Consider the following 13,819-nt stretch of genomic DNA (forward strand, 5'->3'; position numbering starts at 1 on the left):
GTGACCTTAAGTCTTGATTAAGGATTTAAGAGTGAGGATGAGGAATTAACCCAAGAACTGAGGTGAGCCCTACATGGAAGCTTCCAGCAACAGGTTGTCTTTCTCCTACCCTGGACCTCTCACCCTCAAATAAACAAGCAACCTTTAACACTGGAGTCTGCTGACCTTTATTTTATTTACATACAGTAAAAAGCTAAAGCTGTTTGTGCAGCAGCCACACCCAAGGGAGGAAGGTGGTAAGTCAAAGCAGAAGCAAGTAACCATCTGGGGTTACTGGGCGCTTCTCTGTCCCAAGTGTGATACTGAAGGACCACTGTGCTATTCGTGTCTTTTATTTTTGATGTTTCTTATTCCAAAGCTTCTTTCTTCTCTTCCAAATCAAGAAGCAACAGAGGTCTCATTATTACGAAAGAGTGGCTCCATCCTGGGGATTTTCATGAAAGAAATATTTTGACAGATTTCAAACTAGCTGAAGAAAGCTGAGAATTTTTAACTGCAACCAGTGTTGATGTTGTTAAACTCAACTGCAAATCCCTTTGACCTCAGAAATCTGAAAAAAAAAAAAGTCCCACATGAAATATTTATGATATAACAAGTAAAGGTATTTTATTTATTTGGGTGGGGGGAGGGATTATGTCTCTGAATAACATTTTATTTTGAGGTTTAAAAAACCAGGCATATTTAAGTTGACTACATGCCAATATGGGCTTTCCCGGGTGGCTCAGATGGTAAAGAATCCACCTGCAATGCGGGAGACCTGGGTTCGATCCCTGGGTTGGGAAGATCCCGTGGAGAAGAGCATTGCAACTTACTCCAGTATTCTTGCCTGGAGAATCCCCATGGACAGAGGAGCCTGGCAGGCTGCCATCTGTGGGGTTGGTTGCAAAGAGTTGGACACGACTGAGCGACTAAGCAGACAGCATGTGCTAATATAAATCTTATATCTGGAATGCTTTCTAGTAAATAGTAACTAGTCCAGAGTAAATGCTTGGTAGATAGTTGCTGAAATAATTAACTGACATCAGCTTATAAAATTGATGTTTATTTTTTGTATTTTTAAAATAATTCTGCTTCTGGTAATGGAGGAATAATTGTGTCAGACTCTCTTACAGATAATGAGTTCAGAACAAAACATGAAAACAATTTGAAAGAAGCCATAAACAGAGAATAAGGAAGAAGATAACCCTTGAAAGAAGGGACCGCAGTGGTTGAGATTTGTGTTTATATGGGTTTTTTGCCTGAAGGTATTTCTTAGTCCACCAGTTGAGAGTAACTAGAACTCAAGCAGAAAGCTACAGTGAAATTGATTTGACAAACAGGATAGAGTTCAGAACTTCTAAACTGAAAAGTGAGGAAGAATATCACAGAAAAAAGTGAATCACAGAAAAAAAGTGAACCCCAAAAGGAGGAACCCCAAAATCTGCATATAAATTCTGCCAAGTCCTTGGATGATCCCCGAATCTACATGAGAGACCCCAAGGAACCTGGCAGAAATCAAACAGCTGAAAGAACTAAGGATGGCATTCAGCTGGTGCTTACCATTGGCCAGGTACAATCTGAATCTGGCCAAATTTAATTATCTGCTTGAACAAACCCAGCACTTCTCAGAGGAAATCAACAGAACCTAGAGTCTCTAATGCCATGTCATCCAAAATGCCCAACATATAATGAAGAAGAACAGGAATGAGAAGAGCAGGAAAATGTGATCCACAGTGAGGAGAAGAAATGGGACAATATGGTCCATAGTCAAGAGAAAAAGTAGTCAAAGCAAACTGACTCCAAGATGACCTAGATGTTGAATTAGCAGACAAGAACTTCAAAGTAGCCATGACAAAGATGTTTGGATAAATAAAATACTTTCAAGTAAATGATAATCAAAAGGCTTTATCAGCAGCCGAACTGCTGACCAAGAAATACTAAAGAAAGTTCTTTGGGGGAAAAAAAAAAAGAGAAGTACTAGCACCTGGAAACTCAAATCTAAGCAAATTCTAGGCATAATGAATAATCAGTTGGGGAAAGATATTGATAGAGCAGGTAGTGGCTCTTATCAAGAGGGGATGACAAGTATGTAGAACACTTTGTACTGTTTTCATTTTTATATAAGCTTGGAATTACTTTGCTATAGAAAAACATTTGTAAATCAACTTCCTGGGCAACCAGATTCTATTTTTTATACCATATCAATCATCACTGAAGCTGACTCTCCAATAATTTGGCCACCTGATGCTGAGAACTGACTCACTGGAAAAGACTCTGATGCTGGGAAAGATTGAAGGCAGCAGGAGAAGGGGATGACAGAGGATGAGTTGGTTGGATGGCATCACCGACTTGATGGACATGAGTTTGAGCAAGCTCCGGGAGTTGCTGACGGACAGGGAAGCCTGGTGTGCTGCAGTCCATGGGGTCGCAAAGAATCGGACACGACTGAGGGACTGAACTGAATCATTGGCAAACGGAAAAGCAGGTGTCTGGACAACGTTATGTTTATTTCTTCTCTATTTCTTCCCACAGTATCCAAAATCCTTCTGCTCTCTATCAAAAACCATTCCAAGAAAGAATCTAAAACACACTTCCACAAAAATATAAATAACTGATAACCATCAAAGTGTTAACTTCTTACAGGGTGTTCTACATTTTTAACAGAGAGCCTCCAGTTGGAAAGAAGTGAAATTTTCAGACATTGCAGAGAGGTTTAATTCTTAGGGATAAAAGTATGTTTATGGCCTCTGAAATCATATCATGAAAGCAGTTAACTAAATACCTATTTATTTGGCTCCTGTATCCAATTCTGCCCTCCTTCATTATCTTTATGGGCTTCCCTGATAGCTCAGTTGGTAAAGAATCCACCTGAAATGTGGGATACCTGGGTTGAGAGATCCCATGAAGAAGGGAGAGGCTACCCACTCCAGTATTCTGGCCTGGAGAACCCCACGGACTGTATAGTCCATGGGGTCGAAAAGAGGTGGACACGACTGAGCGACTTTCACTTTCACCATCTTAGTTCCAACATTAGCAATCGGAATGTCACCTCTTCCTCCACCAAAATGATAAGATGCATTAGATTCCTAAATAAAGAGAGTGATTCTACAGTTTCATATGAAAACAGGGCATCTCAGTGATGTAGGGATAGAGATGCGCTTTTGTTTACCATTTTACAAATGAAGAAAAGTGAACAGTCGGATTGACTCTTCCAATCCTGAATGTGTGCAAGTGTGCTCAGTTGTGTCCAAGTCTTTTGCGACCCCATGGACTGTATCCCGCCGGGCTCCTCTGTCCAGGGCATTTTCCAAGCAAGAATACTGAGTGGGTAGCCATGCCCTTCTCCAGGGGATCTTCCAACCCAGGGATCAAACCTGCATCTCTTACATCTCTTGCCTTGGCAGGCAGGTTCTTTACCACTAGCACCACCTGGGAAGCCCATATACATACATACATATGTGTGTATATATATATGTATGTGTATATATATATATAATTATTCTTCAAAAAATTAGTAATTAAATTTTAGTTCATCATACCAATAAATCTGGTGACCTAGAAAATCAAAAAAAGCAAGCAATCCCAAAATGTTAGCTTTTGTGTGTGTGTTGTTACACGTTTGCCTTTCCAAATTCATATTTTCACTGGTTTGAGATTTCTTACATTCGTTTTAGGACTTCCCTAGTGGCTCAGTGGTAAAGAATCCACCTGCAATGCAGGAGACTGGAGTTCAACCCCTGAGTCATGAAGATCCCCTGGAGAGGAAATTGACAACCCACTCCAGTATTCCTGCCTGGGAAATCTCATGGACAGAGGAGCCTGGCGAACTGCAGTCCATGGAGTCGCAAAGAGTCAGATATGACTAAACAATAACAACAAACTCATTTACACCTAATAGCAAAGGCCAGCAAACGCAAAGCTCTTTGAATTCCAAAGGGAAAGAAGATGGCTTGGGGCTGATAGGGGTTGCAGGGAAACTACAGATTCGCCAGCTGGTTTCAGACAGTCCTGAGTGGACCAATTCCATCTTCATCTTGAAAGTGTAGTCACAGTGCAGGTGATTTCTTTTACAAATTAATTTCTCTGTGGCTACATTCAGATTTAGCATATTACAACAGCATCACAATTTGAATTTACTTGTCACCATCTTCTGCAATTTATAATTCTTAAGCAAAATATAGTGGATCTAGAGTTTATCATACTAAGTGAAATAAGTCAGACAGCGAAAGACAAATACATGATGTCACTTATTTTGTGGAATCTTTTTTAAAAAAATGATATAAATGAACTTATTTACAAAACAAAAGCAAACTCACAAACTGAGAAACTTATGGTTAGATTACCAAAGGGAAAGGTTAGGGGAGAGGGATATATTAGGAGTTTGATACTAACATATATATACTATTATATGTAAAAGTAGGTCATCAAAAAGGACCTGCTGTTAGCACAGGGAACCCTGTGTGGGAAAACCTATATGGGGAAAGAATCTGAAAAAGAATGGGTATATGTATATGTATACCTGAATCATTTTGCCGTACACCTGAAATGAACACAACACTGCAAATCCACTCTACTCCCATATAAAATAAAAAATTTAAATACCCAATGACATTGCTGTCATATACCAGCAAAACCTCAGTCAACATAGCACTGTTGATTGGAAATGTCGACTTAAAAAAATGCACAACATGAAAGTTTCACGTTACTTTTATTTGGGACAAAACGAGGAAGGCAGCCCGGGAGACAGCAGCCCACACAGCTCTGAGAAAGTGCTCCAAGGAGGCAGGGGGGAAGGTCGGTATGTGATTTTGGGAAAGCAAGAGTACATGCAATCAAGCGCATATTTTTCCAGAAGGTTTCTGCTCGTCACAAGGAGCAGTCGTCACCGTAAAGGATTGTCGTGCTTTTTTGGATATGAGGCGACACAAGAGTTGGGCTCATAAAATCAGCTCCTGAAAACATCTCCCTGAAGACCGGCCCTACCAGCGTTGCTAGAGCACAGAGCGCCTCATCCCAGCTCTCCACCCTGAACTCCTTTCAGGGCCGTCGAAGGGCAGCAGCCACAGCACGTGATCTATTCCTTGTAGAGGTGGGTGGCAAGGGCCCGTGACAAGTGCCAATTTGTCGTTGGCAGAAACCAACCGAAATGTGTCAACAGTCCGGGCCGAGGGAGGGGACGCTGGCCTGGCTGACTGCAGACCGACTTCAGGCAGCTGTGTCGAGGTGTCAAGGCTTTGCTACCAAATCTTTTAGAGAAAAGAATTCCTCCTTTTCTTGAGACTTTTGACCATCATTGTCAGTTTTCTCTATTCATGTTCGAGTCCTGTGATATTTTCTGCAGAGGACTGGGGACTCGGTTTTAAAAACCTCAGTTCCAAGGACAGATTTTCATTCATCTACCAGTGGTAAATAAATCAAAGTAGCTGGAGAAGTGGTTACTTACTCAAAATTGGCTTATTTGGTTGCATGCTAGCTTTACTTAATGTTCTGGATATTTTTGGCTACTTCTAATGCGTCTTCTTAGCCTGATGCCTGTTGCCACGGTGAAATAGAATTAATAACAGCATTTAGTTATGCTAAGTTAATACTTGTAAAATATATGCTTTCTTTGTTTATTAAAAAAAAAAAGACCTTGGCAAGTCAAGCATGCTTCAAAGGAGTTGTAAAATTTTTGGAAACATTGGTCCTTAATTATAGCTGTGGAGAAATTTGAACTGAACATATTAACCAGACACTTAGTGTTCTGTTAGCTGATAGCTCTGGCCGAACATGACGTTTGCTTTCTCAAGCTGTTTGAGAGTAAATTTTAAATTTAGCTTGAAACAATTCTGAATAGAGGGAAGTCACTTCATGGTCCAAACAAACCATTTCCTTTTGAACTCTATTATAAACTTCTGATTTTTGGCTAATCAGAAGGATCTAATTCATCTTTCTCCTAAGAAGTTAAAATATAATTTGAATTTGATTTAGTTTGTATCAAGTCACATTTAATGCAATCAAAGACAAGTCTTGACTGCTATATGTTTTGGGACAATTTTGAAAGCGCCAACCAAGAGAGAAAATGGACTAGGTAATGGTTTAGTTAACAGAACACAGAATTTGAAACCCAAGCTTCAGCCTGTTTCAATCTGTGTGGTTTCTATTTGAATACGAGTGTAGCTTACTAAAGAGTTGGACGTGACTGAGCGACTTCCCTTTCACTTTTCACTTTCATGCATTGGAGAAGGAAATGGCAACCCACTCCAGTGTTCTTGCCTGGAGAATCCCAGGGATGGGGGAGCCTGGTGGGCTGCCATCTATGGGGTCGCACAGAGTTGGACACGACTGCAGTGACTTAGCAGCAGCAGCCTCAGTAGCTTACTAACCTCACCAGGCCTCAATTTGTTCATCTGTTAAATGGAAATAAGACTGCATTTATCCCATTTAGGATCACATCCTAAATGATGTACCACCCGAGCCCCTTGGATGGCAATGGAATAATCCTTGGTGATGCTCTTCAATATTCTTTTACTGTGTAACCGATTTCTACATTTAAGAGTTTGGAAGAGCAAAATCAGACATGCATGGAGTCCTTAATGCTTCCAGGCCACAAAAGCGTGTATTCTTCAGCTTTCTCTGCAGTCCCAGGAAAAACAGCTAGCTCAGGAAAACTTATAACGTACAAGAATCAAGTCATCAAACTTTGACGACACCCAAAACCCTTCACGGGACTTCCTTGGGAGTCCAGTGGCTAAGACTTCGCCTTCCAGTGCAAGGGTTGTGGGTTTGATCTCTGGTTGGGGGACTAAGATCCCATGTAACTTGCAGCCAAAAAAATCAAAACATAAAGCAGAAGCAATTATTATAACAAATTCTATAAAGACTTTAAACAAATGATCTGCATCAAAAAAGCCTTTTAATAGAAACCAAAACCTTCAGTCTTCTGTGTCATCCTTCAAGTAATAATAATATCTCCATTTTTTTTCCAGATAGAAATATGGGCCCAGGGAAATTAGGGAAAGTCTCAATGTTAAAAACCAGAATTACGTTATCTCTTGAGAGCCTTGCCGTTCTGTGCTTCAGTGATCCTCATGGTAGAAATGGAATGGTCTGGAGGCTCAAGCATTGTTTCCAGTGGAAAATAACGCAGATATTATTGCTGGGGAATAAATTAGCTTGCCTGATTTATCAGCCTTATTCAAGTCTCTTGGAGATCAAAGGAAAGTCAAGCATATAGCAGCAAAATTTCCTTACAGTATTTTTACAATCTCATTCCCAAATGCTAAAATATAGAGGATTCTTTTTTTTTCTTTGTATTCATTCAATTACCACATAGTTTATAAATCACACGACTGTTTTGTACACTTTGTACCAGACAAGTCTGGGCACGCAAAGCTTGTAGCCAGTTCACAAAAGCCACTTAACATATTTGTTTGTCATTTAAGTTATGACTTTGAAAACAAAAGAAGACAAGGCCTTTCTCAGTGACAGACAGGCTTACGTAAATTGCTGCACAAACTAAATTCAAAATAACTCCAGTTCACATGGAAAACATTATTATTTCATTGCCACTCTGTCATAACACTCTTTGATAATTTAAAAAACATCCACGGTAACTAATAAGTATGATGCAAAGGTTTCCATACCTCTTCTCCTGTGTATCCTTTTGGTAAGTCAAAGAAACTGCAGGCACCAGGGCTTCCTATTAAGGATGGGCTGAATTCTACCTTTTGCTTCAAAGCACTTATTTTGTTGTTGTTCAGTCGCCAAGTCATGTCCGACCCTTCGCGAACCCATGGACTGCAGCATGCCAGGCTTCCCTGTCCCTCACCATCTCCTGGAGTTTGCCCAAGTTCATGTCCATTGAATTGGTGATGCCATCCAACGATCTCATCCTCTGTCGCCCTCTTCTCCTCCTGCCTTCAATCTTTCCCAGCATCAGGGTCTTTTCCAGTGAGTCTGTTGTTGGCATCACGTGGCCAAAGTATTGCAGCTTCAGCTTCAGTATCAGTCTTTCCAATGAGTATTCAGGGTTGATTTCCTTCAAGATCGACTGGCTGATCTTGCTGTCCAAGGTATCTCAAGAGTCTTCTCTAGCACCACAGTTCAAAAGCATCAATTCTTCAGTGCTCTGCCTTCTTTACGGTCCAGCTTTCGCATCCGTACCTGACTACTGAAAAGACCATAGCCTTGACTAGACCAATCTTTGTCAGCAAAGTGATGTCTTTGCTTTTTAATACACTGTCTTGGTTTGCCATAGCTTTCCCGACAAGAAGTAATCATCTTCCAGTTTCCTGACATGTAGATCCAGAAAGCAGCCAAGAGGCACAGGGTTAGGAGCACATATAGTGTGTGGGGTTTGTTCTTCTGCTTCTTTCTATTACCTCCTTCTGCTACAGTTCCAGTTCAGTTACTCAAGAATATTACAGTTTTTTAAAAAGAAGGCTCCTGCAGCACAGGTACCATTAGTAGCCGAGTGAACACAAGGTCAGTAGGTATGTGTGGTGGGCGGGCATTCCAGGGGCTAGTGGTGTGAGCTATGGTCCAAGACAGACGTGTTTTCCATCCCAGCTCTTTCTCTTACCATAACACTCTGTACCTTCATCTCTAAAACAGAGGTAATAACTCCCACCTCAAAGAACTGTTTCCAGGGTTAAATGCAATTCCCAGTAGTAGCGTCTGACAATATGTATTCCATAAGAATTGCTGTATACTCACTTTGAGTCAGCATATATATTTTATGCTAAAAACAAAGCATTGCTAGAATGCTAGAATGAATCAAGGAAAAAGACTGTTCTCAAGAGTGAAATGGTTGTATGATATAATTTAAAAAATAATGAAGTTTCTTACTTTCTATAACATACAGCAACAGAACATTTGTAGATTATGGTAAACCTGTTTAACAACAAATAAGAAGGATTTAGAATTATCATAGCAGGAGATCCTGGAAAGAGGTGTTAGATGTCCTTGATTTCAATTGTAGCTTTAACCCTTGAGCAAACTTCTTTAGCTTTGATCTTTGGCTTCCTTGTTTGTTATCTAAACTCTTAGACGGGGTGTAGTGAGGATAAGGTATTAAAACAAAATATATGTTTGTCCATCTGTCTAGGATAACATATTAAAGCTATATACATGTCCATCTATCTATAGAGAGAGCACACAATAAATTATATATAGTAGTGATTAATCTAATATGTTGACAAATTTTTTACTGCAAGTAGGGTTTTTAAAATGTTTTAAGTGCTAAAATTAATCAGATATATGTAAATATTCTTCTTTGCAAAATTATTTGCATAATTGTCTACAGTCCTTTTGTCATTTGTATAATTAAAGCTTAATGTGAAGGGAGCTGTGATTGTGATGGCCACATGGGGTGGAGGGCAATTTCTATTTCCTGACCTGAGTTGTAATAACAAGGACGTATCTGCCTTATAATTATTAACTAAGCTATACAATTGTTTTGTGTGGATTTGGGGGTCTGTATTGTATTATACAATACAATTTCTTTAAACAAAAATTCACTCAATTCCATAGCCAAGACATGAAAGCAACTTAAGAGTCCATCAACAGAAGAATAGGTAAAGAAGATATGGCATATAGATATAGATATATATTCAATGGACTATTACTCAATCATAAAAAAGAATGAACTAATGCCACTGCAGCAACATAGATGGACAAAAAGATTATTATACTAAGAGAAGTAAGTCAGACGGAGAAAGACAAATATCATGTGGCATTGCTTATTTGTGGAATCTAAAAAATGGCGAAAATAAATATATTTACAAAGCAGAAACATATTCACAGGCATAGAAAACAATCTTTTGTTACCAAAGGGGAGGGGGGAGAGCTAAGTTAGGCTTTGGGGATTAACAGATACACACTACTATACACAAAATGGGCAGAAGGACCTACTGTATACAAGAGGGAACTATAGTCAGTGTCTTGTAATAGCCTATAATGGAAAAGAATATGAAAAAGAATACCCATATATATGTATTGTTGTTGTTCAGTTGCTGAGTTGTGTCCGACTCTTTTGTGACCCCATGGACTGTAGCCCGCCACGCTCCTCTGTCCGTGGGATTCTCCAGACAAGAGTGCTGGAGCGGGTTGCCATTTCCTACTCCAGGGGATCTTCCCAACCCAGGGATCAAACTTGTATCCTTCGTCTCCTGCTTTGGCAGGATTCTTTACCACTGAGCCACTATATATATATATGCATGGGTATATGTATATAAATTACTTTGCTGAACCTGAACACAACACAACACAACCCTGAAACTAACATGACATTGTAAATCAATATACTGCAATTAAAAAAAAATTTTTTTTCAAGGTATTCTCTGGCTGTCCAGTGGTTAGGACTCCATGCTCTTACTGCTGAGGGCCCAGATTCTATCCCTGATTAGAGAACTAGGATCCCACAAACTGTACCACACAAGGAACTGCACCACTCAATTCAGTTACTATATACACTACGACAAAGGCAGAATCATAGAGGACTGGTTCAGCTTTTATTCAAGTCCTAAAAACATAAAATAAATGAGGGCTCTTGATGCCTGCCTTTCTATTGGGCCCTTCCACCAATACCCCAAACTGCTATCTGCGTTTTCCACTTTCATGTGGGAAATTTTGGATGCCAAGAACTGTGAATATAAAGTGAATTTGTGTCATCCTAGACAGTAATGGAGTTTGCATAGTCAATGTTGTTAAGTGTGAAGTGTTAGTCGCTCAGTCATAACCAACTCCTTGCGACCCCATGGACTGTAGCCTGCCAGGCTCCTCAGTCCATGGAATTCTCTAGGCAAGAATACTGGAAAGTGTAACCATTCCCTTCTCCAGGGGATCTTCCCCACCCAGGGATCGAACCTGGATGTCCTGCATTGCAGGCAGATTCTTTACCATCTGAGCCACCAGGGAAGCCCTCTAATGTTAATTCAGAAAGATTAATCAAGTTGTAATGAGGACTTGTGACTTCAGTTGCAGTAAGCATGGTGGTACCCAACTGAAGAATAAAAAGAGAAGTCAGTTAAAAAGAGATCTGATGACGAAGTTGAAGGTGAGTTGACTTTTGTATGTCTAGTAAAAGAATAAAACGCTGCCTTAGCCATAAAACTGTGTAAGTTACTATGACCGCTAATGAAAACATGAAAGTTGCAGTTATTCTGTTACTGAGTAGAAAACAGGTAACTAGGTATCTCTGGGACATTTACTGGTGAGGTCTCAAGTTAAAGGAATAGGGAGGTACCTTATGATCAAAGCTTCATGAGGCATCAGAAGCAGAAAACCTGGCAAGAACCAAGGAAAGCCTCATCTCCCTCCCCTGGCCCTCTGGACTCTAGCTGGCTCCTCTGCAGACCACCTCCCTCTCCTTAATGAGCAGCTCACACGCGCCCTGAAGGGCTGCCCTACCTCAGGGTCTCACGGGACCATCCTCTGATGCTCCAATTCCAAATAACTGTGGGCAAAAGAGACCACAGGAGCGGAAGGTCCTCTGCTAAGGCATTGTAGAGCTGAGAGGAAAGGACTTCCTTTAATTCCACACAGTTAACCGCACGACCACTAACACAGGTCCCCTACTCATTCCACCAACACGGAACTACCGTGAGTCAGAATGTGCTGGGGATTCAGGGGTGAATAACGCCCAGGCCTTACGCTTGAGGAGGTCAGACTTCAGACAGAGAAACAGACCATCGAAAGATGTTCTTAAAAGAGGATAAAACAAAGGAATTATAAAGTCTTTCAAGATTTTAGAGAAGGTGATGACTAATTTCACATAGAAGATTGTGGTAGAATAATCTTGAAGAATGAATATTAAAACTCACAAACAGGAGAAGGAAATGGCAACCCACTCCAGTGTTCTTGCCTGGAGAATCCCCGGGACAGGGAAGCCTGGTGGGCTTTTGTCTATGGGGTCACACAGAGTCGGACACGACCGAACTGACTTAGCAGCAGCAGCAGCAGCAGCAGCATCATCGTTACCATCATTATCTCTGTTGACTAGGCCTGTTCGAAGACTTCTGTTAACATATTTGATCCTCAGACTGGTCAGTCTTATGAAAAGTGTTCATCACTACTGTCTGCATTTTAGAAATAGGGAGACTAAGGCTTAAGTAACCTGCATAAAGTCAAACAGGCTGGCCTGTCATCCCCCAGGGACTATGGCGCAGTTCAAGCAAGATAATGTCTATTAAATACTTACGTGCTTATTAAAAAAAAAAAAAAAAAAAAAATCACAAACACAATCCAGCAAAAGATATGGGAATTAGCATTCAATGCTGCTGGAAATATCTCTTCAATGAAGGACAATATGGATTAAATCCTGATAGATCCAAGAGGCGAGCTTTGCAGTATCTTAAACTGACGACAAGGATCTAAGGCAAATCAGGAAGAAAATGAAAATCCCAGTGAAGATGATAAAGCTTCTGAGCAAACAATGACCAGACAAGAAAATCAAAAGCATCAAGCATCATTGATCCACACACAGTCTAGAACCAGTTAGACCAGCAAGATCAGCAAGCTGGGTAGTGCCAAAGGTGGGCAGGGCTGTGGGGCTGTGGGCTCTGGCGTGGGCATCCATCCTTGAGAGAACTCAGCGGTGCTTATCAAGTCTGATTAATTTTCTGCATCCAGAGCTGGGGGACAAAGTGAAAAGGTCAGGTCAGAAGGCATTCGTATGTTTGACTTTGATTCTTTTTTTATCTGACTGTGCCTTTGCTGCAGGGCCCAGGCTTTCTCTAGTTTTGGTGAGCGTGGGAATACCTTCCTTGCAGTGCCTGGGCTTTTCATTGCACTGGGTGGCTTCTCTCGTTGCAGATCACAGGCTCTAGGGCGGACGGGCTTCCATAGTTGCAGCTAATGGGTCCTAGAGCACAAGCTCCGTAGTTGTGGCTTCCAGGTTCTAGAGCACAAGCGCAATAATTATGGCTCATGGACTTAGTTGCTCTGGGGCATGTGGGATCATCCCGGACCAGGGATCGAACCAGTATCTCCTGCATTGGCAGGTGGATTCTTACCCACTGTACCATCAGAGAAGTCCATGGCTTTGATTCTAAAGACAACAAAGAACCAGGCGAAGATTCTAAGCAGGCCAGTGACATGGCTGGAACAAAACTGATGGCGTGTGGGGCTAAAATCAGAATTGGGAAGTGCCTGCTTCAGTGGCACATATACTAAAATTGGAACAATATAGAGAATAGCATGACCCCGGGGCAAGGCTGACACACAAGATCGTAAAGTCTTCTCTAATTCTGATGAAAGTTAGTCACTTAGTCGTGTCCGACTCTGTGACACCGTGGACTTAGCCCACCAGGCTCCTCCGTCCATGGAATCCTCCAGGCAAGAATACGGGGGTGGGTTGCCGCTTTACATATAGCTGACTCACCTGCTGTGCAGTGGCAACTAACACAATGTAAAGCAACAACACTCCAATAAAAGTTTTAAAAAAGAATTCCAGCTCCAGCTGCAGCTGTTAAAAAATAAATATATAGGGCTTCCCCGGTGGCTCAGTGGGAAAGAATCAGCCTGCCAGGGCAAGGGGCTCGGGTTTGCTCCCTGGGCCGGGAAGGTCCCACGTGCCACAGAGCACCTAAACTCGGGCGCCACCACTATGGGGTCGGTGCTCTAGAGCCGGGAGCCGCAGCTACTGGCCCAGGTGCCCCGATTACTGAAGCCCCGCACCCTAGAGCCCAGGATCCACAAGAGAAGCCACTGCAACGAGAAGCTCGTGGAGCACAACTAGAGAGTAGCCCCCGCTCGCTGCAACTAGAGCAAAGCCTGCACATCAATGAAGACCCAGCACAGCCCCCTCCCACCAAAATATATATTAATAGGGCTTCCCTTGTGGCTCAGCTGGTAATAA

At 41.5% G+C, this 13,819-nt stretch overlaps 1 non-coding gene across 1 annotated transcript; it reads left to right on the forward strand.

Annotated features, from left to right (window-relative positions):
* The first annotated feature begins 13,106 nt into the window (after positions 1 to 13,106).
* On the forward strand, positions 13,107 to 13,210 carry LOC136143902 (U6 spliceosomal RNA). Its single transcript, XR_010658409.1, has one exon. It is a non-coding gene; the product is annotated as a U6 spliceosomal RNA (small nuclear RNA).
* Positions 13,211 to 13,819: the final 609 nt, after the last annotated feature.

Source organism: Muntiacus reevesi, chromosome 10 (genome assembly GCF_963930625.1).
Source record: "Muntiacus reevesi chromosome 10, mMunRee1.1, whole genome shotgun sequence".
NCBI lineage: Eukaryota > Metazoa > Chordata > Mammalia > Artiodactyla > Cervidae > Muntiacus > Muntiacus reevesi.